At 37.2% G+C, this 21,778-nt stretch overlaps 1 pseudogene across 1 annotated transcript in view; it reads right to left on the bottom strand.

Annotated features, from left to right (window-relative positions):
• Positions 1–1,496: 1,496 nt before the first annotated feature.
• Positions 1,497–21,778, bottom strand: part of LOC307065563 (3-hydroxyisobutyrate dehydrogenase, mitochondrial-like) — a 28,692-nt pseudogene continuing 8,410 nt past the window's right edge. Inside the window, exons 3-4 of the transcript in view lie at positions 18,018–18,081; positions 1,497–2,537 (exon numbers count right to left, since the gene is read on the bottom strand). The product of the transcript in view is annotated as a 3-hydroxyisobutyrate dehydrogenase, mitochondrial-like (transcript). The remainder of the gene's footprint in view (positions 2,538–18,017; positions 18,082–21,778) is intronic.

Genomic DNA, 21,778 nt, shown 5'->3' with positions numbered 1-21,778 from the left:
GCAATTACTCACAAATTTTAAACCATTTTGTAGAGTAGTGTTCTGTATCTGTTTAAATGAAATGCTTTCCTAAGCTCAAAATCAGTGTTTTTATGTTGTGTAAATTATGAAATTACTGTGGAATATCTGGTAAACTTGATAGGAAACCCCAGATGTCAGCACTTTGCTGGGCAAGATTTAAAGTGGCCCACACCATTAGCCCTCATCAGGAGCAGTAGCAGTGGGCTAAGTCATAAGGGCACGCCCATCCATTACACTCACCCAGGATACTGTGAGTGAGAAACAAAGGGCAGTCAGACAGGGACCTCTATGCTCAGATTCCACTGCCAAGAAATGGCCTAAGTCAGCTCTTGTTGTTGAAGAAAATAACCCTTTAGGAATCAGACTGAATCCTATTTTAAGTTTTAGAGGAGGAAGGATACTATTTAAACATTGATGAAATGTGCCTCTTTTTTTATCAGCATAGAAATTTATTTGAATTCAAAAGAATATGGTTATATTTAGCATAGTGTAATAATTATCTAAAGCACATATCATCGTTGGCTCTGAAACAGTTCTAAAGATGTCATTCTTTTGAAGTCAAAAAATATGCAGTAAAAATGGACAAGGAAGCAAAAATATGAAAAAAAAACAAGTTTGCTGAGTATGGGAAGTTGTTACAAGAGGGGCACAACAAGATAATGTAACAGAGTCCAAATTACATAACATGCAGCAAGGAGTTCTCTTGCTTTAACAACTCCTAGAAAATAAATCAGTAATCCCAATGCAAGAATATCACCACTGGGTTATTTAAAAAGACAAATTTTCTGAGGGACACAGGTAGTAATTCACTATACTTCCCCTTTCTCTAATATCTTTTCTCACACCAATTTCTTTTCTTTCCTCGAGGATAGATTTTATCCTGTTGAAAACAATTTTAGCTTTATTTGTAAAGTGGAGTAAATAATATCCTGAGTGAAGTAGGCAGCGTTTTAGCTGAAGATGCTCAGGAATCAAACTTTTGAAAAAGGCCAATCAGCTAGCTAGCTAGCAGTTACCATCAGTGGCTTGCAGAAAAAAAAATTACAGATGATATGTTTGCTAAATAGATAAAAAGAATAAGCAGTTTAGAATGGGTGAAAAATCCCAGGATCTATTGTGACCTAGACCAGAGGTCCCTAACCTTTTTGGAACCAGGGACCGGTTTCCTGGAAGCAAATTTTTCCAGGGAGGGGGGGCGGGGTGTGTGAGGTTCAGGCGGTAATGTGAGCCATAGGGAGCAGCAGATGAAGCTTAGTTGGCTTGCTTGCGACTCACCTCCTGCTGTGCAGCCCGGTTCCTAAGAGGCTGTGGACTGGTACCCGTCCAAGGCCAAGCGGTTGGGAACCCCTGACCTAGACACTCAAAAGCAGACAGTTGACCTCTGATTAAGCCCATTTTCCTGTGGAGTGAGCCATAAGGGGCTCCAAGACACAGTTTGGTTTCAATGTTTCAGTGTTCACAGCCAGAGGGCAAACTCAGAATGTCTCCTCCTCTTGCAAAAACTGGACCACGGATGAGAAGTCTTTTTTTTTGAGTAGCCCTTCACGCACAACATCCCTGCAGATCCGATGGGCTTGACTGCCCAGAAGGACTGGGCTCTTCGTGCTGGTAGCAGAGTCTCATGCTAATCCCAGATCCTTAGCCATGAGTGTTGCTCCGAATCCGCCCTGATAGTAATTAGCCGAGGGAACTCCATCCATCACCCCAGGTACAGGATTATAAGTGTCACTTGACCAACATTGTCCTGAGCTCGTATTTAGGATTTTAGCCAAGAGTTTTGGGTCAAGCCCTAACCTGAGTCCCAGATTCATAGCTTCAGCAGTTCCAATCCTACTAATAGCTAACAGCAAGTTTTTGCAGATCTTCGAAGCCTGGCCAGTCCCAACAGCTCCACGATGCACCACATGGGAGCCCATGCACCACAGCAGCTCAAGCCCTCCCATCCTAAGTGTGAGGTTGCCAGATCGAGCCATTCCCACACTACCAGAAACAGGGGCATCCGTGAAAACCGCTCCCATTTTCTCAACTTCTTTGGCCAATTCTCTGAAAACCATAGGATCAACAGTACTGGAATCTATTAATAGTGAGTCTTTCTTCACTTTTTTTTGAATTCCATTTGCTCCACAATAAGCTTCTAGTGCATTGATGCATTGTAATAATTCTGTCACCTTTTTCGGCTACATCCCCTGCAGAAGACACTACCGGGTTCATCTGCATCTAGAACCTCTTTGCATGAATCAGGGAACACATCAACAACGGTGAGTGGCTAGCCATGTTTCATGAGCTCTTTTGCCACTGGACTCCCCACGTTGCCTACTCCAATGAATCCAACTGGAGTCTTGGAAGCTACTGACCTAGAACACAGCGCTGCAAGGCTGGCCACCACTGGCTGCTGCAGACGATTCCCTGTACCGGAGGCCGGAGGTAGCTCCATGGAGACGGAAGGAGGCTGCCACGCTGCCCGCGCCCCTCCTTCCCACGGTGACCTCCTCGACTCCCGGCTCACCCACTGGCTGCTATAGGGTGCGTGATGCGGAGGGCCGGCTCGGCTCTGGCGATTCTTAATACCTCTTTGGTACTAGGTTACACATACAATTTCACCTAGTGAGCGATTTAACAGAAGGAATTTTTTTCTACGGCATTTTTGTGACACAGCAGATAGAAGCGAGGTCACTATTTCTTTGAAAAACTGAATTAAAAATTTATAGAAAGTCATGATTCATTCTACAAATATGCCGAGTCAAAGAAACGTGAAAATTGATGCGATGGAGGAAGAGCGCTAGACTTCCCTGATGCTCAACTGGCACCTTTCTTCTGGTGTCAGAACATGGTTGTGTAACTCCTTTAATCCCAGTGGATTTTCCAAAAATTCCAGAATCTTCAGATTTTGGTAGCCCCTGTTTACTGCCTTTGCCCCCCGCATGCCAAACCCCACCCCACCCCGCACGCCAAACCCCACCCCACCCCGCACACATTTATTTTTTACCAGTTGTCCTCCGGGGTGTTTTTCTTTATATAGTTATTGCAGCAGTTTGTTAGACTACTGACCCCCAGTGCAAATGCCCCTCCCCCCCGTTTTCTCACCCTGTGTAGTTTTGTTCCACCTTGACCTGGGCTTGGTCACGTGACTTGCTTTGGCCCAGTGGCATATCAAGAGCTGAAGCTTGGAGAGTACTCGTGCTTTAGGGTTTGTCCTCATGGAAACCTGACCTGTTAGGAAGCCTGGCTAACCTAGTGGAGACTAGGCACAGGCCACAGCCAGCACCAATGGCCAGACATGTGAAAGCAACCAGCCCCGGTCCAGCAACCAGATGATGGCAGCCTCAGTAGTCACCTCAGGTGAAAGCAAGATAGATCCACCCAGGAGATCCCAGCCCATTCTGCTGATTCACAAATTGTGAGGAGATAAAGTGCCTGCTGTTTTAAACCACCAAGCTTAGGAGTAGTTCATCACACAGGAAGAGATATAACTATCTTCACTGTTAGATTATCTTCCCATTTTATACCATGTTTCCCCTCAAACGACTGTTCCTTTAGCCAAGATTCTAGGAAAGAAATAACAACTGATGAGGCTGATAGAGCCTTAACATTTTTTATAAGTTTTGTAAACTTTTAAAATAACTATGTTAATAAAATCAATATTTATTTGATCACAAAATTATTTTCTTCAGTTGCCTTAAGAAGTAATGCAGAATTGTACTAAGTTTATACATTTGGAGGCTCTAAAAATGTGTTATTCCTTGGATTCAAGTCCTAGTGTACTTTATGTGGGCATTCACGTTTGCAAAATGATTCCAGGAAAGTTGCGATTTCATTTTACAACTTTGGCCTAAGGAGTCTTATGATATTTTACCTGAGAAAAAGAACACATTAATTCCACTTTCAGCTATTAAACCCATGGCTTCCTGTATTTTCTAAATTCCCTATCAGTGAAGAAGACTATGTATAGCGTACAAGACTGTCATGATTAGGAGGAAGGTAGTACAGAAAGAGCCCATCAAATTAGGCATTGCCCAGTCATGTCAGTATACTAACGTGGCGAGCCACAGGCAGCTTGAAGCCTGGAAAAAAGACAGATACAATGTAATGATTATCCTAAGGATCCGGATAATGATTCCTATGATTTTGTTTTAAATATTAATGGCAGAGGATTCTGGGGAAATGGTGGTGGCTACAGAGAAGATTTTTATCCCTGAATATGCCACCCCTCCCCTAAATACACAACCCCCCACCCCCACAAAGAAGAAAGAAAAGCATCTAGGATAGCAAGATCAAAAACCCACAGACAACATCTACAGCAAGGTGTCCACATGAACTGCAACATACAGCCAGGTAGGAACAAATCAACAACAGGAAAAAGACCTACATATGTGTATCCCAAGGTGTGTGGGAGGAAGACGAGGGAAGGACTCTCTCTCTCTTTCAGGAGAGCCAAAGGTTACTATGGTTCACGAACTCACTGAGATTGAAAAACTCACTGAGAACAGCGGCAGAAACTGGGAGTGAATGTTGCAGGCTCCACTTTGCAGCTGAGTGCAAGAACTTTGAAATGTTCTGAGGACGCCAAGTGTTCTGGGGTCTGTGAAACCTTGACATCTATCAAACCAAAGCACCATTCCAGAACAAATCCCCATACTCAACAAGGACAGGAAAGAGGAGGCCTGGGTAAATGGGCATAGGAGGGCCGAGGAGGAAGATTTTAGAAATTTTAAGGTCATTTTTTAAAATTATGTTGTGGGGCTTCCCTGGTGGCGCAGTGGTTGAGAGTCCGCCTGCTGGGACACGGGTTCATGCCCCGGTCTGGGAAGATCCCACATGCCGCGGAGCGGCTGGGTCCGTGCGCCATGGCCGCTGAGCCTGCGCATCCGGAGCCTGTGCTCTGCAACGGGAGAGGCCACAGCAGTGAGAAGCCCGCGTACCGCAAAAAATAAATAAATAAATAAATAAATAAATAAATAAATAAATAAAATTATGTTGTGAAAATAATAGAAGATAGTGAGCCCTGGAGTTCTGAAGCTAGAAATTATATTCTGATCTATGTTTCCCTCCTAAAGTGGAAACTTATTTCATTTAAAAATGAGTGACAGAAGAGTATTCCATTCACATCCTGTAGAAAATCAGTGAGAAAAAAAAAGAAAAAAGAAGGGTGAAAAGAAAGTTCCAGCAAATCCTGAACACGTGACAGAAAGACACGTCCACAGAACAAATGAAATTTATTGCCTGATATTGCGGAAAAAGTAAAAGAAATTTTCAAAGGAATAGAAACTGGTTTTAAGAAAAACATAAAAAAAATTAGAAAAATTCAGAAATGAAGTGATTGGAGAATAGCAAGATTTGAAAAGGTGAAAAATTCAGTAAGTAATTTGTTTAAAAAAAAATCATGTCTCGAGAGAAGGTTAAACTAGAAGGAACACAAGTTTGAATAAACACAGTGGATAATGTCTCCTTGGAGAAACAGCTGACTTCAAATCCAGCATAAGAAACGAACAAGATGTTCCTGTTACATCTTGTCATACAAGACAGCTGGGAAGACTCCAAAGACTACTGTGGTTGTGTGGAAAGGACTCAGGAGCCAACTTGAACAGGATCCGTGAACCTAAGAGGGGACAATCTCTGCATCGATACTTATAACAACCTCACTGAAAACAACAACAAAGAAAGAAAATACCTCATTAGTCATCTTTGGAAGAGTCAACCTTTCTCTCTCTTGTTTTTTCTTTTTTTGTAAAACTGGTAAATAAAATAAAAGAAACATTTATTCTTCCTTTCCTAATTAAACTGTAACTCAGGGCAACCAAGTGGTTGATGAAATAATGTTCTAGCTAGTAAATGAATAATCATCTAGTTAGTAGAATATCACCATTTGGTACCCTTAATAAATTAATGGATCTAGACATTGATCATTAATGGCTGCAATGTCACAGTAAGACAGACACTTTACAGTTCCTTTTGGAATTCATCAATATTATCTATGAAGTAAACTTGACAAAAAAATCACACCTGAATTATGTCCGTGCTCTAGATCTATCTACCAACTGACAGTAAATACATGGGCCAAAGGAGCATGATAAACATATAAGCAGAAAGGGGATGCAATCAGCATAATCCAGACAGTTGGGAACCCTACTGGATGAATGCTTTGAATTCAATGACAAATACTTGCAAGAAAAATGAGCAAATTGAGTTCTTTTAAACCTATACTTTAAAAGAAATTGTGTTTGGATCAGCAATCAAATAAATAATGGTTATTAAAATAAAAATACATTTATAGGACAATCAAGGAAACATGAACTGACTGGCTATTTGTTGATATTAAGGAATCATTATTATTTGCGGATGTGTGATAATGACATAGTTGAGCTTAAAAAGGGCAGTTCTTGCATTTTAGAAATATGTATACTGACGTTTTCACTGAGAAAAAGAAATCTGGGATTTGCTTTAAAATTGCTGGGGATTATGGTGGTAGTAGTAAGAGAGGGTATAGAGAAAATATATTGGCCTGAAATTGATATTTGATGAGAACAATTGATGAAAGTTTCTACTTCTTTCTTTTTACTTCTGTAGATGTTTGAAATTTTCCATACTAAAACATGTTTTATAAATGTAGATGGCTTGCAATTTGCTCTTCTGAGCTCTCAGAAGGCAAAAAGCCATTCTTAAATTAGGAGCTTTCTTCTCTAGCCAAGAATTCTAATGATAATTTTGTCCCAACTGGCCAGTGCACTCAGATTGCTCTGAGATCTGTTGGTGGAAAAAAAATCAGCACAAACAATAAGGAGGCTCTTCAGTCTTAGAAGAAAACAACAAAGAGTAAAGGCTGCTGCTAAGTCTGGGGCAATAGTGTAGTTACCAGTATAAGACAAAATATTAGTTTCTTCCAAAATCCACTTGTTACTACTGTGTATACTTTTGCAGCAAAGTATCTTTTCTACGTTGTCAGCATTAAAGTAAATTTACTATTTAGGTAGCATTTAAATTATCATATACTCAAAGCCTAGAAAGAATCCCCTAGGCTGAAATGACATTAAATCTTATTTTGGCCATTGCAGTGTATTCTCCAGTCTTACTTGCTTTGTCTATAACTGTCGTAAAAAGGTGTGAGGAGATCTGCCAATATTAATGCCAGGATTCAAAATGAGTTCTTTGTAGCTTGCTTCCTTCAGGATCTTCTGCCCTCAGACCCATGTATTTACTTAATGCCTCAGATTATTGTATATGTCACATCTTTCCAACTAGAAGACAAGCTCCTTTAAGGGCAGTGACTAGTCTCATCAACATCGAATTTACTCCAACACCAGTGCTTTCAAAATGTGTGTTGCTTAGTATATGTCTGATCGTAAGAAGTTATAGAAACAATTCTACTCTAACTAAGTAATAATGATACTACTACTACTATTTCTACTACTACTGCTAATAAAATGTATGAAATAGAGTATAAATGGGAAAATAAAGATCACACTGGAAATCCCAGACTATAAAATGAATGATCCCAAAGCCACTGGCCAATCCATCGACTGTAAACAGTTACTTGTGAATTGGTCAACATTTAAATGCATAATTGAGAGAAGAGCTAAAACAAATTTTATTACCAAAAAACACAATTTTTATACCTACAATTTTTGAGCTCAACTAACCTGTAGTTTTAACAGAAATAGATGAGATTCAAAGTATTCATTCAGTTTCCTAAGTGATCCATTCCCTATCTTTCCTTATGAAACAATCAGTTATAACTCTAATAATTTGTCAAGGATTCACCAATCTCTACTTCCTTTATTTTCCAAGGTTTGGTATCATTACAAAATCAAGTCCTTTGGCGGAATTTAATAGTTTCAAAATCCCTCATCAATATTATTCACTGGGATAAAATAATATGAAAAGTTAACAAACACTGACTATGTGCTGAGAAATGATCCTTCAGTGATTCACTCCAGGTGGAGACTAGCATTCAGGCTACACCTGAGGTAGAATTTGAATTCCAAAGTGGACCTTTAAACCACAGCTCATCTTCTCTTTTTAAAACCATCAGAAAGAAGCCTGTTGCCTGACCTTTGAGATTCTGCAAAGAGACCATATTTAGATCTTTTGTCTCTTTTAACTTCCCTAGTCCCCTTCTCTACTTTCAGAATAGTGATTCCCAGATAAGTACAATGAGTTCAAACAGTGTGGTTAAAGGGGTAATTAGTCTGCTCTGCAGCCAAGTTACTCACAGAATAAATAAGTTGGCTTTCACAGTGGTTAGCTTCTTCCTGGGCTTTGTTTAGAGGGGTCTCAGCTCAAGCAAGCAACCTGTCAGCAGCCTGAAATAACTCTGTGGAAATCTAATGGCATATATGTAAAATATGTCTATGAAACCTTTTATTCAATCTTAGGTGCATAATTTTACTACTTCTTTAGGCCTGGAAAAGGATATTCAGCTACAAAAGGACAGAAAAGAAAATGTGTATAATACCTCATGCCCTCCTCACACCCTAGAACCTTATTTTACCCCTGTTTCATCAGAAAATGATGTATACTGTAAGAAACATTTTTTAAATTAGTTGATCAAATATTTAAGTACACTAAGTCTCTGTATTTATTAAAGCAAATATAGTTACCTTTCTGTCCCTTTCTAAAAGAAAGCAAAAGATACAGTTCTTTTTTCTTAAGACTCAGGGTTTATGGATATTAATTATTACACTATATTGACACCCAGACATGTTTATAGGAGGCTTTTGAGACATACAGACCTATTTATTCCCATACCAAATGGCACTTCTTTTTCCTCTGCCTTCTGCTTGTATTTTTTCTGTTGCGATTATATCCCACTGAGGCTGCTACATGTCTTTGTTTGATTTGAGGTTCTGAAGGTAAGACTGTATAGTCTCCCTTTTACAGAATAATAATGGGTTTTATGACTGTTTGCCTTCAGAAGCCTCTTTTTCCACTCATTCTCATTTCATATCTATGGTGAGGTGTCTAAAACAGATGAGTTAGTTCTGAACTGGTGATATATAAATCAATTATTATTTGATTCATATTCAAAGCAGCTCCTCCTAAAATAGCGGCCTTCCTGCCTGTGGGATGTAGTCTAACCTACTGCCTGGATCTACACCCACCAACATCCATATTTTGTCTATTGTTACCTTGGACACTTGTAGGAACTGAGTGAGTTTCTGTTTCTATAGTGTCCATTGACAGACAAATGAATAAAGAAAATATGGCACATATGTAGAATGGAATGTTATTCAGCCTTAAAAAATAAGGGAATCTTGCCATTTGCAACAACTTGGATGAACCTTGAGGGCATTATGCTAAGTGAAATACGTCAGAGAGACAAAGACAAACATTGCATAATCTCACTTTTACGTGTAATCTAAGCTGCTCTCACAGAAACCGAGTAGAATGGTGGCCGTCAAGGGCTGGGGAGTGGAGGAAATGGGGAGTTGTTGGTCAAAGGGTATAACCTTCCAGTTATAAGATGAATAAATCCTGGGAGTCTGATGTACAGCATGCTGACTATAGTTAACAACACTCTATTGCATACTCAAAAGTTTCTGAGATAGTAGATCTTACATGTTCTCATCACACACACACACACACACACACACACACAAGGTAATTGTGTAAGGTCATGGATGTGTTAACTAACCTTATTGTGGTAATCACTTTGCAATATATACATGTATCAAATTATGATGTTGTACACCTTAAACTTATACAGTGTTATATGTCAATTATATCTCAATAAAACTGGAAAGAAGAAAAAGATTCACATGGAGAAGGGTGAGGCTGGTAGAAAAAAGCCACTGCCTTGAGCAGTACCGAGGTGGGCGGAAAGCCATGGGCCTCTATTAGCACTGCTGGGTAGGTTCTGTTCCCACGTGTGGGGAGGGGGTAGGACAGCACAGCTGTTGTGATCCTTACTGCAGGCCCTAGGCAGCCTCAGGCAACTTTTCAAAGTTAGATGCTGAAAACCAATAAATGAAACTATAAGGAAGAATTACATAAATGCCTTTATTCTACTTCTGGTCCTCTTGGCAACTTTTTCCATCTAAAAGCTGCACCCTGCAGTTCTCAAAGCAGGAACATTAACATGGATCAGAAGTTTCCAAACTTTTCATCATCAACCCCTACACCAAAAGAAAAGTTGAAATTTTATGACCCCTAGTATATGAAGTATCTTGTGTGTTTTTAACATTTATCAAGAGAACATTTAACAGTTACCTACTATGTGCCAAGAGAAAATAAAAATAAGACACAAACTTTCAATGCAGACTTTGTTCCGGTATTATTCTTCGTTTTGACTTCAGTATAAGAACTATTGAGCTATTTGCTGTCCCAATAAGGGGATAAGCAGACGATTACAGAATGCTGTGATCTCTTCCCAAGTTTGCAACTATAGGGTTGGTCCTAGAATTGCTCAATAACTTTGTATTTTGATTTAAGGGGAAAGTAAAAGACCTTCCTGTCCCAAAGTAACTCTGCTTTGTGGAGACTGGAGGTGCCCTGCAACTGACTCAAGATACTGTTTATTTGTTTAAACAGTTCAATGAGTAGTTTCTATTTAACAAGTGAGCATAAATTTTCACAACAGTACCTACCCCATGACATAGCTCAGACGAAAACTCTGAGGGAAAGGAAAACTATATGGGCAAGAAGTCCAGGTTCCATCCACTGTACATGGGATATTGATAGGCTTGTAAAACTTACAGAGGTACCTGGAGGTACCCAGGAGCCCTGGGTATTTAGTATACAGATCAGCAAAGGATGGTGGAAAATAAGACGACACCAGGTCAGGGGACAAATTAAGCAGGTGAAGCTGGTCCTTTATACTCTTTTCCCTTCTGATACACCACTGCTCTGTCATGTCCAGAATATGTTCTGTATCCTCAGTAGACCTACACACACACACACACACACACACACACGTGTAGCACACAAACATGCACGCATGCATGCATGTACACATACATGGACTTCCCAGTCTTCTCAGTTAAAATTCAGCTTGTAGTAACTAAAGAAAATTTATAATGCTCTATATTTTATAGACTTTAAAAATACTTGCACTTTAAGAGAAAACTTTTCATGTCTGAAAATCCTTCTCACGAAGGAAGTTATTTCTGATATTGGAGGTTGACAGTTTCACAGAGAAAACTTCAGGAGCACAGAGATATGCCTGACCCTCTCCACACGCACCATCTGGGGAGAATTCACCAACACAGAGGCTCAACCCCTGTGCTAAGTCAAAATCAAGTATACCAACATCATTATTTCACAGAGAATACCCTACCTCATGTCAGGCATTCATATGTATTTTATTTGTTGAAGGGAGGAAGAAGATATAAAGGAGGGAATCATCCGAAATTACAGAGGACAGCATTTAAGTCAATATAGATATTTAAATTTAAGGTAAAATTAAATGATAATTTGAAATTATATGTGGAGTTTTATTTACTAAAGAATATTTTGGAAAGTTCAACTCCTATTTTCACTTATATTTTCAGAGAAGGTATTTGGTCCAAATGAAGAATACCTTCAATTATTGTTCTTTTATTGCAAGCAAAAAAGGATTTATACTTCTTTTCATGAAATATGGTTGTTTGACAACAGAAGGATAAATATTTTATATTTTTAGAAACAACAGTCAGGCTACTGATATTCTTAATTAGTTTTAATAAATCTGAATGCTTCTTATCATCTACTCTTTAGCTTGTACCTGAGGAGTTGAATACCTCCGGGAAGATACGTGCTCCAGACCCGTAAATATGCAGTTCACAGAGCCCACCACCACAGGGCAATAAAGAAGTCAAATCTTGAAACCATGGAGTGAAAATAGTGGGAGTTTAAATAAAAGCAACATTTCACAGTATGCTTTTCTGACCAACGTTATATCTAATAACTTAATGGATTGTATGTACATGGATTCTGAAAAGTCAGCAGCACACTTCACTGGTCAATTTCTATGATAAGGGGAACGTAATTGGAGTGTAGAAAAACAGTATACTCACATCTTAAAATTCCACCCCTACAGAATCTACTACTCACTATTGAAAAATGGTAAGAAGAATGGCTTTCTGTGTCTCAGTCACCAGTTAACATTTTCAAGAGTAGAATTTATCTTCCTATGATGCTCAAATACACAGGAAAAATGCATATCTAGGACAATGGATAAACTCTATATGACATGTGAAAATAATTATTCAAATGGAAAAAGTAAAAGATCTACAAGGAACAGTTTTATATGCATTAGTGTGGATATATACATAAAGAGGCTCTAAGAAACATAAAAATCACTTCCAGGAAGTAATTTTAGATAGAAGAGAATTAACATGGATGAGGAAGAAAAGAGAGTTGGTTTTAAGATAGTTTCATTTACTTGTTTTTTTGTGTTTATTTATTTGTTTTATTTATTTGGTCTTTGGAATATAAGGAAACAGTGGCTTTCACATCCGTATCCCAGTGGAACAAAGGGACCGAGGTCTATACTGGAGCCCAGCCATTGTTTGACTATCTTGTAATAATACTGGTGAAATACAGCCAAATCGTTTGAACTACAAGCATCCTCTCTGACAATAATCTTAAGACATCAACATTATAAATTAAAGAAAGGAAAGAGAGAATACTGTTTTCTTTAGAGAGAAAATACAGATTCTGGATCAAATCAATAATGTCAGCAAACCTCACGGGTATAAAATATTCTGCTGTCTATCATTTAGATCATGCCTCTAGAAGAGGGAAACTGGGTGATAATTTCCCCAGATTTTATATTTAATTCAAATATTTTAGGTAAGAGGCATCTCTAGTAAAGCACTGTATCATTGATTTTTTCCAATAGGATAGCTCACAGGAGTTCCTCTTTCCTTCTCAAATACATATGGGGAAATGGAACTGGGTGTGGGTTAGAGGAACTATCTAAATAGAGCATAGTAATCAACAGTTTGTTTTTTAAAAATAGAAATTTCTATTTAAATTGTTTCCAGAGACAGAAACACACAGAGACAATTCCATGTGACAACAGTGGAAGAGACCAGAGTGATGCAGCTGCAAATCAAAAAATGCCAACACCAGTGATTGATGGCCACCACCAGAATCTGGTTAAGACAAAGAAGGATCCTCCCCTCGAGGCGTCAGAAAGAACATGGCCCTCTCAACACTCTGAGTTTGATCTTCTGGCCTCTAGAGCTGTGATAAAATAAATTTCTGTTCTTTTAAGCTAACAAGTTTGTGGTATCTTGTTATGGTAGCCCTAGAGATAACAGTATTTGATTCCTGAGATGGCAACTGTATTCTGGCTATGTAATGACTATTCCAAGATGATCAACAGACACAAAGATAAAGAAAGGCAAAACTGAGACTAAGCCCAGTTCTTTTTATTCCCAGAAGAATAAATGATTTTTTAATTAATTTAGATCTCTTTGTCTAACCCCTCTGCTTTTCAAAAGACTATGTGCGACCAATCGAATATTAATATGTTATACTTTCCTTTTACTTCATCTCAAATTATTTCTAATTCCCCTTATGAGTTCTTACTTGACCCATGAATTATTTAGGAATATATTGTTGAATTTCCATTTGTGATTTTCAACAAATTTCTTTCTGTTAACGATTTCTTATTGCATTCTGTTGTCATCTGAGAGCACTCTTTGTATTGTTTATATCCTTTAAAAGTACTGAAATTTGTTTTATGGCCTAGCATATAGTATATCCATGTGCATTTGAAAAGAATGTATATTCTGACGCTGTTGGGTGGAAGGTTTTATAGATGGCTGTTAGGTCTAGTTGATTGATAATGCTGTGCAAGTTTTTTTTTTATTTTCTTGTTGATTTTCTGTCTGTTCTGCTATTGAAAGAAAGGTATTAAAGTATCCAACTATTATTGTAGAACTGTCTGTTTCTCTTTTCCGTTGTGTTGATTTTGCTTCATTGTATTTTGAAGTTCTGTTGTTAGGTGCATATAAGTTTATAATTATTATACATTCTAGATGGTATAATCATTTTATCAGTTTAAAATATCTTTGTCTCTAGTAAAAATTTTCATCTTAAAATATATTTTTTTCTGATATTTTCTTAGCCACTCCAGTTTTGCTGTTGTTGTCTTGTTTTGTTGTGTTGTTACTGTTATGGTATATCTATTCCAACCCTTTTACACTTCACCTATATATTTTCTTGACTCTAAAGTGGGTCACTTTCTTGTTGATGTTATATACATATATAACTGTATATTACATTCAAAAATTACATACATAATAACAAATTATGGCAGACTTTGAACTGGACCTTTTATTTTTTTCGGTACGCGGGCCTCTCACTGTTGTGGGCTCTCCCGTTGCAGAGCACAGGCTCCGGACACGCAGGCTCAGCGGCCATGGCTCACGGGCCTAGCCGCTCCGCGGCATGTGGGATCTTCCCAAACCGGGGCACGAACCCGTGTCCTCTGCATCGGCAGGCGGACTCTCAACCACTGCGCCACCAGGGAAGCCCTGAACTTCACCTTTAAATGAGTATGATTTAGACAGTAGAGCTTCCCTACCAAATGCAAATAACTCACTTGAACTCTCTTTTTTGTAAAGGACAGACCAATTCTTCCAAGGGGAATTCTTGAACTCATTAGATATGTGATATTCATTATAATTAGTTGCATTTAACACCACAGAAAGGACTTGATCAAAGGCTATTTTACTCTTTTCTTCCTCACTGGATGATTAGCTAGGTTCATTGTTAAATGGAAGATATACTCTAGATATTTCAATGTAGGGCATCTCTTCCTTTCAAATCTCAGAAAGAAAGGTGTGCTTCAGTTTCCCTGCAGAAAGCTCTAGTATCTTGCCCCCCTTTTGAAAGAGGAACTAATCCTTCTTTCTCTATTCTTCTTTGTCTTCTTCCCTTCATCAGCAATGAGCCTCTTTATCATTTTTGTCAGCCCAAAGAATAATTTTTCTCTTTCCAGGCCATTCAAAAATTGTACACTACAAAGTAAACGGGAAGAGCTTTATTTATAAAAATAAAACAGCTATGGCATTAGTTCTTAAAGAGTATAAAATTTTGATCCCTCATTCCAACAAAAAGTCTTGTTAGCATTTAGGGTTCAATGAGAGGCAATAAACAAAAATGTTTTGGTGACTCATTTGACATCTTTACTAATAGGTTTGAATTCATACTGGTGAATATCAGACATATTTGTGTTAGGCAATTAAAATTAAATTATATCTAGACGTCTTTTAAATTACCATATTAACATTAACAAGTAATCTTAGAACTCATCTTGAAAGTAAAAGGTACTTTTATACTTTATAATGAAAAAATCAATAAAATGTGCCTTTATGCAGAGAAAATGTAATTATAATACCAATTAATGTTAACTGGTCACTTTTTTATTGAAGTAGAGTTGACATACAATATTATGTTAGTTTCAAGTGTTCAACATAGTGATCCAACATCTAAATACATTTGAATTGGTCACCATGATAAGTCTAGTAACCATATATCACCATACAAAATTATTACAGTATTATTGACTATATTCCTTATGCGGTAGATTGCATCCCCAAGACATTTATTTTATAACTGGAGATTTGTACCACTTAATCCCCTTCACCTATTTCTCTCAGTCCCCTATCCCCCTTCCCCTCTAGTAATCACCAGTTTGTTCTCTGTATCTACAAGTTTGTTTCTGTTTTGTTTTCTTTGCTTTATTTTTTTAGATTTCACATATAAGTGAAATCATACAGTATTTGTTCTTCTCTGTCTGATTTATTTCACTTAGCACACCTAGTACTCTAGGTCAATCCATGTTGTTGCAAGTGAAGATATTTCATTCTTTTTTAGGACTAAGTAATATTTCATTATATATATGTGTATATATACACATCTTCTTTATCCATTCATCTATTTATGGACACTAGTTTCTTCCATATCTTGGCTATTATAAGTAATGTTCCAATGAACAGAGGGGTGCATACATCCTTTCTTATTAGTGTTTTTGTTTTCTTTGGATAGATACTCAGAAGTTGAATTGTTTCATCATATGGTAATTCTATTTTTAACATTTGGGGGAACCTCTGTACTGTTTTCCATAGTGGCTGCACCAATTTACATTCCCACTAACAGTGCACAAGGGTTCCCTTTTTGATGATGGCCATTCGGACAGGTGTAAGGTGATATCTCACTGTGGTTTTGATTTGCATTTCCCAGATGATTAGTGACATTGAGCATCTTTTCATGTGTCTTTTGGTCATTTGTATGTATTCCCAAAGCAATGTAACCCCGATCAAAATACCAATGGTATTTTTCACAGAATTAGAACAAATAATCCTAAAATTTGTATAGAATCATCCAAACAAACAAAAAACCTCCAATAACCAAAGCTATATTGAGAAAGAAAAACAAAGCTGGTGGTATGACATGCACTGATCTCAGACTATACTACAAAGCTATAGTAATCAAAACACTATGGTATTAGCATAACAACAGACACATAGGTCAGTGGAATAGAATACAGAGCCCGGAAATGAACCCACAGTTATGTGATCAATTAATCTACAACAAAGGAGGCAAGAACATACAATGAAATAAAGACAATAAATGGTGTTAGGAAAATTGGACAACTACTTGCAAAAGAGTGAAACTGAATTATTTCCTTACACTATACATAAACATAAATTTTAAATGGATTGAAGACTCACATTTAAGACCTGAAACCATAAAACCCCTAGGAAAAATACATTGACATCGATCTTAGCAATATTTTTGGGGGGGTCTATCTCCTCAGGCATGGCCAACAGAAGTAAAATTAAACAAGTGTGATTATATCAAACTGAAAACCTTTTGCAGAGAGGAGAAAACCATCACAAAATGAAAAGGTAACTTACTGAATGAAAGATTTTTTCAAATGATATATCTGATAAGGAGTTAATATCCAAATTATCTAAAGAAATCATACAATCTAATATCAAAAACCCCCAGATATTCCAATTTAAAAATGGGCAGAGAACCTGAACTGGTTACTTTTTAAAGTGTTTGATACAGTACTTAGATGCGTTCTTTTTTCATTAGCCTTGAATATCAATACTCTTAACATCTCCGTTTATAAATGAAGAAATTAAGGAATGGAGAGATAAATGACTTGTCTAAGGTACAAAGCTTAGTACAAAAAAGATTATACTAAACCAGACCTCTGATTCAGATTCCTATACTTTAATCATTATGGCTTACTGCAGAAGATTAGAGACAGAATTTGACATTGAAAGCTTAGATTCCAGTTTTTAATGAGACTTCTTCACCATGCCTTTATGTCTAAGGGAAAAAATTCTGGTCTGTACTGCCATTAATGATAATACTGCTTTAGAGAAATGTTCTGGAGGGAAAGGATATTATTCAAATTTATTTTTAAAGTTTTTTTTTTTTTTGGTTTGACTTTGTTTCTTAATTTTCTCATGCTAGGATGGGAGGGCAAACCAAACCTAAACTAACAATACCAACTATACGTGTGTGCGTGTGAGTGTGCCTGTACTTATAAGTATGAAAATACAACTTACAAGAAAAGGCAAGGCCAGAATCTATAAGGCTAAGGATTTTGACTTTATCTTAGATGCAAGAGAAAGCAATTAAATGAGAAGATAGTTGTGTAGATACTAGGCTGTTCAAGTAGAGCAAAGGAGAAATGGTAGTGGCTAAGATGGTGGCAATGAAAATGAAGAGAAACATTATATATGTGATGAGAGAGAGAGAGAGAGAGAGATGAGATTCCAGAGGACCTAATGATACAGTCTATGCAGAAAGTGAAGAAAAGGAAGGAATTGAGGATCATTCCCAGGTTTTTTGCATTGAGTTACTTTTTGTGTGAATCATGGCACCATTCACTGAGGAAGAAAAGATTTGCAGGATGGGACAGTTTGGAAGAAGGAATAATTGAAGTTTCATTTTAGACATCTTAGTTGTAGAGACGTCAAGCAGTGTTCCTCATATTTCTCCAATGAAAAGAATCACCTGGGGATCTTATTGCACATATGGATTATCACCTTTTCTGCTAGAACTTCTGGTTTGGTAGTCTGAGTTGAACACAAAGTACTGGATTTTCTCACACTGCAGAAGAAAAAAAAAACACACTGAAGGAGGTGGGAAAGAGCTAACCTAAGTAACTTTGGAAAACAGTATTTTAATATACTGTAATTAACCATGCACAATATATACTGAAAAGCTAAAGACAAAAAGAAATGTACACAAATATTGAACTTGTTAGTAAATTTATTTTTCACACGTGTACAGGTTAATGATTTTTAAATATTTTATGTGTATTCCAGAATTGAGCAAATGACTAAATAGACTGCAAATAATGAGAATCAGGTTTCTAATTGTTAAAGAGTGACAAATAAGGAAAGGGTAAGGGAGGCTAGAATAAACCCTGTGGTGTTGCATTGGAATCAAGGTATCAATTTGAATTCATATATCAATTTGAAGTTATATATATATGTAGATAGATGATAGATAACGTGTGTGTGTGCACACGTGTGTGTGTATACACACACACCCAGATAGATAATATGAAAATAGAGATACTTGTATATTTTTATGTATTCGTATATAGATTTTTAGCTCTCTCTGCTGAAAACACAATGAGGTAGCTTGGATAGTGATAAATCCACCTCATACCAAGATTCTGGTTTCTGAATACCATTATTAATGCAAGGAACAAGAACTCCATGGAGAAATGACTGATTCAAGGCTGAGACAGAGGAAAGTAAAAGATGGGTCTGGAGCATTTTGTGGTGTCAGAAAGTAAGATATTACTCCAAAAATTGTATGGCCATGTAGGAAAAATATAGGAGACAGCTGGAAGGAGTACCAGTGACCAAATATGGAACACTTTGAGAAACAAAACTATTAATGATAGTAATAAATTTTAACCCGTAGAATAAAATAAATATCCACAAGTTCACACTGATGTATGTATATATATGAACAAATAACCAGATAAATACATAAATGAACGAGAAGAACAGCTCTTTCTTATACTCAAATTATAGTTAATAAATGTAGAGGGAACGATGGGAATAGAAAATGAACAATCATCAAACACCACAGTAACTGGTGGAGTCAAAAATTATTGATGGATGCTAAAATTAGTATGGGAAAATTAAACAAGAAGCAGAATATTTGAACAATCTCAAATAATTACAAAGGGAAAAATAGTGATTTTGCAGCTATCATTATAACTAAGTCATCAAAGTTAGCAACCCCAGTAGTGAGACATACAGATTTGTTTGTACCTCTAATATGTACTGAAAATGGCATAATCTCTCTCCTGAAGTGTTCTTGTCAAGAAATTCATATCCTCAGTCTAACCATGAGAAAATATCAAACAAACCCTATTTGAGAAAAATTCTACAAAATGACTGCATAAGATTTTCCATTAGTTCAAGGTCATAACAGACAAAAAAAGACTGAGGAACTATCCTAGATTAGAGAAGAATGGGGAGATATGACAAGCAAATGCAATAAGGGATCCTAGATTTGAATCTGGACCACAAGACAATAGGCAATATTTGAATACGCGTCTATAAATCGTTAGTAGCATTGTGACAATGTAAACTTTCTGCTTTCAATAATTATACTCTAGTAATATAAAATGTTAACATTTGGGGAAGCTGAGTAAAGGGTATATGGGAACTCATACTGCTATGTTTGAAGTTTTTTGATAAAGAAGATTTGATAACACAGTTTTATAAAAATTTAGTTTGGACATTTCTGAACCTCTTTTTTGTTTCCTTATGGAAGAAAGTTGCTTGTTTAGGGATAATACTAGTTCAATGGGGGTAAGACTTACACAGGACCAACCCTAACATTCATAGTGTGTGGCACAGGAAACAACTTTGAAGGGCCATTTCAAGGAACAATATACTTAAGTGTATACAATGAGTAAAATGGATGAACTACACAAATTAATGAGTTGAAAAACCAGAGAATCATAGAATTTTCTCACTGTAAAGGCTCTTACTTTCATAACTTTTCATAACTTTTCAGGTCCTATGGGTAAATACCAAAGAGCATGATTACTAGATCACTGTATGGTAAAAGTACGTTTATTTTGTAAGCAACTGCCAAGTATCCCGCTCGCCACAAATGAGAATTCCAATTGTTCCGCATTATCACCAACTTCGGTTTTCAGTTTTGGGATTTTAGCCATTTAAATAGGTGTGTAGTGGTATCTCATTATTGTTCTAATTCAAAATTCACTGATGACATGGAATGTGTAGCATCTTTTCATATGCTTATTTGCCATGTGTCTATTTTCTTTGTTTAACCATAGTAGTTTTGTTGTTTTTTTTTTAACCAAGGCCTGCTAACTCTTGTCCTCCTGTGTCTATTTATATTGTCTTTTTTCTTTCTTTCTTCTTTTTTGAACATTTGATCATTTAGTCTTTTTCCTGGTTATGTCCTATTATTTTTTATACTAAAATTGGGCTTAACTTATTTTAGGAAACTATAAAGATACCTCCACATTCTGGATGTTGTTATCTTTCTCTTGAAAAGATTTACTTTGGCCCATGGCAGACAGTTACTATAGGGACTGGTAACCTTAGTCCATTCTCAGTTTGAGCTCATTCAAAGCCGTTTTTCAGTCTGTGTGAAGGTTGGTCTATTTCTGTCTTGTCCTTCCTCTATGGGTGTTGCCCTTTGGGATTACCATGTGAATGTTTGGATTCTCCCTATTCCCAACTACCCTTGTATTTGTTAGGCTTTAAATGTAATGGTTCCCGCAGCCCTGTGAGACTAAAGATACACTTAGCTTGTCATTCCATTAGTTGTTGCCTTTAGCTTGAGCTGTTGCCCATTGGCTTCTGTGGTTACAGTCTTTTGAACTCTTTGGCTTTTCAGCTCCTAGGCTGTATGAGCTGAATCAGCAAATGCCCCAAGGACAAAAGCTGCACCAAGTGTCAAGCTTGCGTCTGTGTTTCCCTTCTCTCCACAACTTGGCTCACATGTCTTGGTGTCTCTCTAACATTCAGATGCCAGCGAACAGATGTTTTCTTACTTTATCCAGCTTTTCTAAAATTTCTTTACACTTCACCTGATCTTATGTTATTATTGAACTATCATCTCAATTACCCCAGGAAGAAAATTTACAATTTTATGTTTTATTTTTTTATTTTCTATATTACCTCAGTTTCTGTAGAGACCTTTTACCTCACTGTTCGGTCTAGTTCCTGTGTTAGCAGTAAGATGGAGATAAGGTGGAGGCTAAGAAGACTGGGGGGAAATCACTGATGAATGATATGTCTCGTTCTTTTTGTTTTTTCCTCTCCTTATTTATTACTCTGGCAGCCTACACCTGCCTTTCTTCATTTGACCCAGTTGCCCAAATAAGAAACCCACTCTGGCAAAGACCTGACTTTACTCTCATAAATGTCTGCATGTTAGGATTAGCTAGATGATGAACACCATGCCAGAGTTCTTTGTGTGAGACTTTTGCAGACTTTTGTTAGCCCTTTAGTTTGCCTCTTGCAAACGCTGCTCAGATTGTTGAGGTTTTCTAAGATTCTGTAGGTCAAACCTCTCTACCTGCATACCAGATGAGCCCTTCTCTCTTTCCTGACTTCACTTGTGGGAGGTTAGCCCTCGGTTCTTCTTTTTCCCCATCCAATCATAATTGTTCATGAATTCCAAAAGGCCCTCAAAATATCTGTCGTCCCTTTCTCTCTTCTCTTTTTTATCAACCCTGTTAAATATTAACCATATATTTGCATACCTCTTTCTTACTTACAGTGGAATATTGGAAGGC

Source organism: Hyperoodon ampullatus (genome assembly GCF_949752795.1).
Source record: "Hyperoodon ampullatus genome assembly, chromosome: 2".
Lineage (NCBI taxonomy): Eukaryota > Metazoa > Chordata > Mammalia > Artiodactyla > Ziphiidae > Hyperoodon > Hyperoodon ampullatus.
The sequence above is the reverse complement of the archived record's forward strand: the minus strand, read 5'-3'. Positions and strand labels throughout refer to the sequence as shown.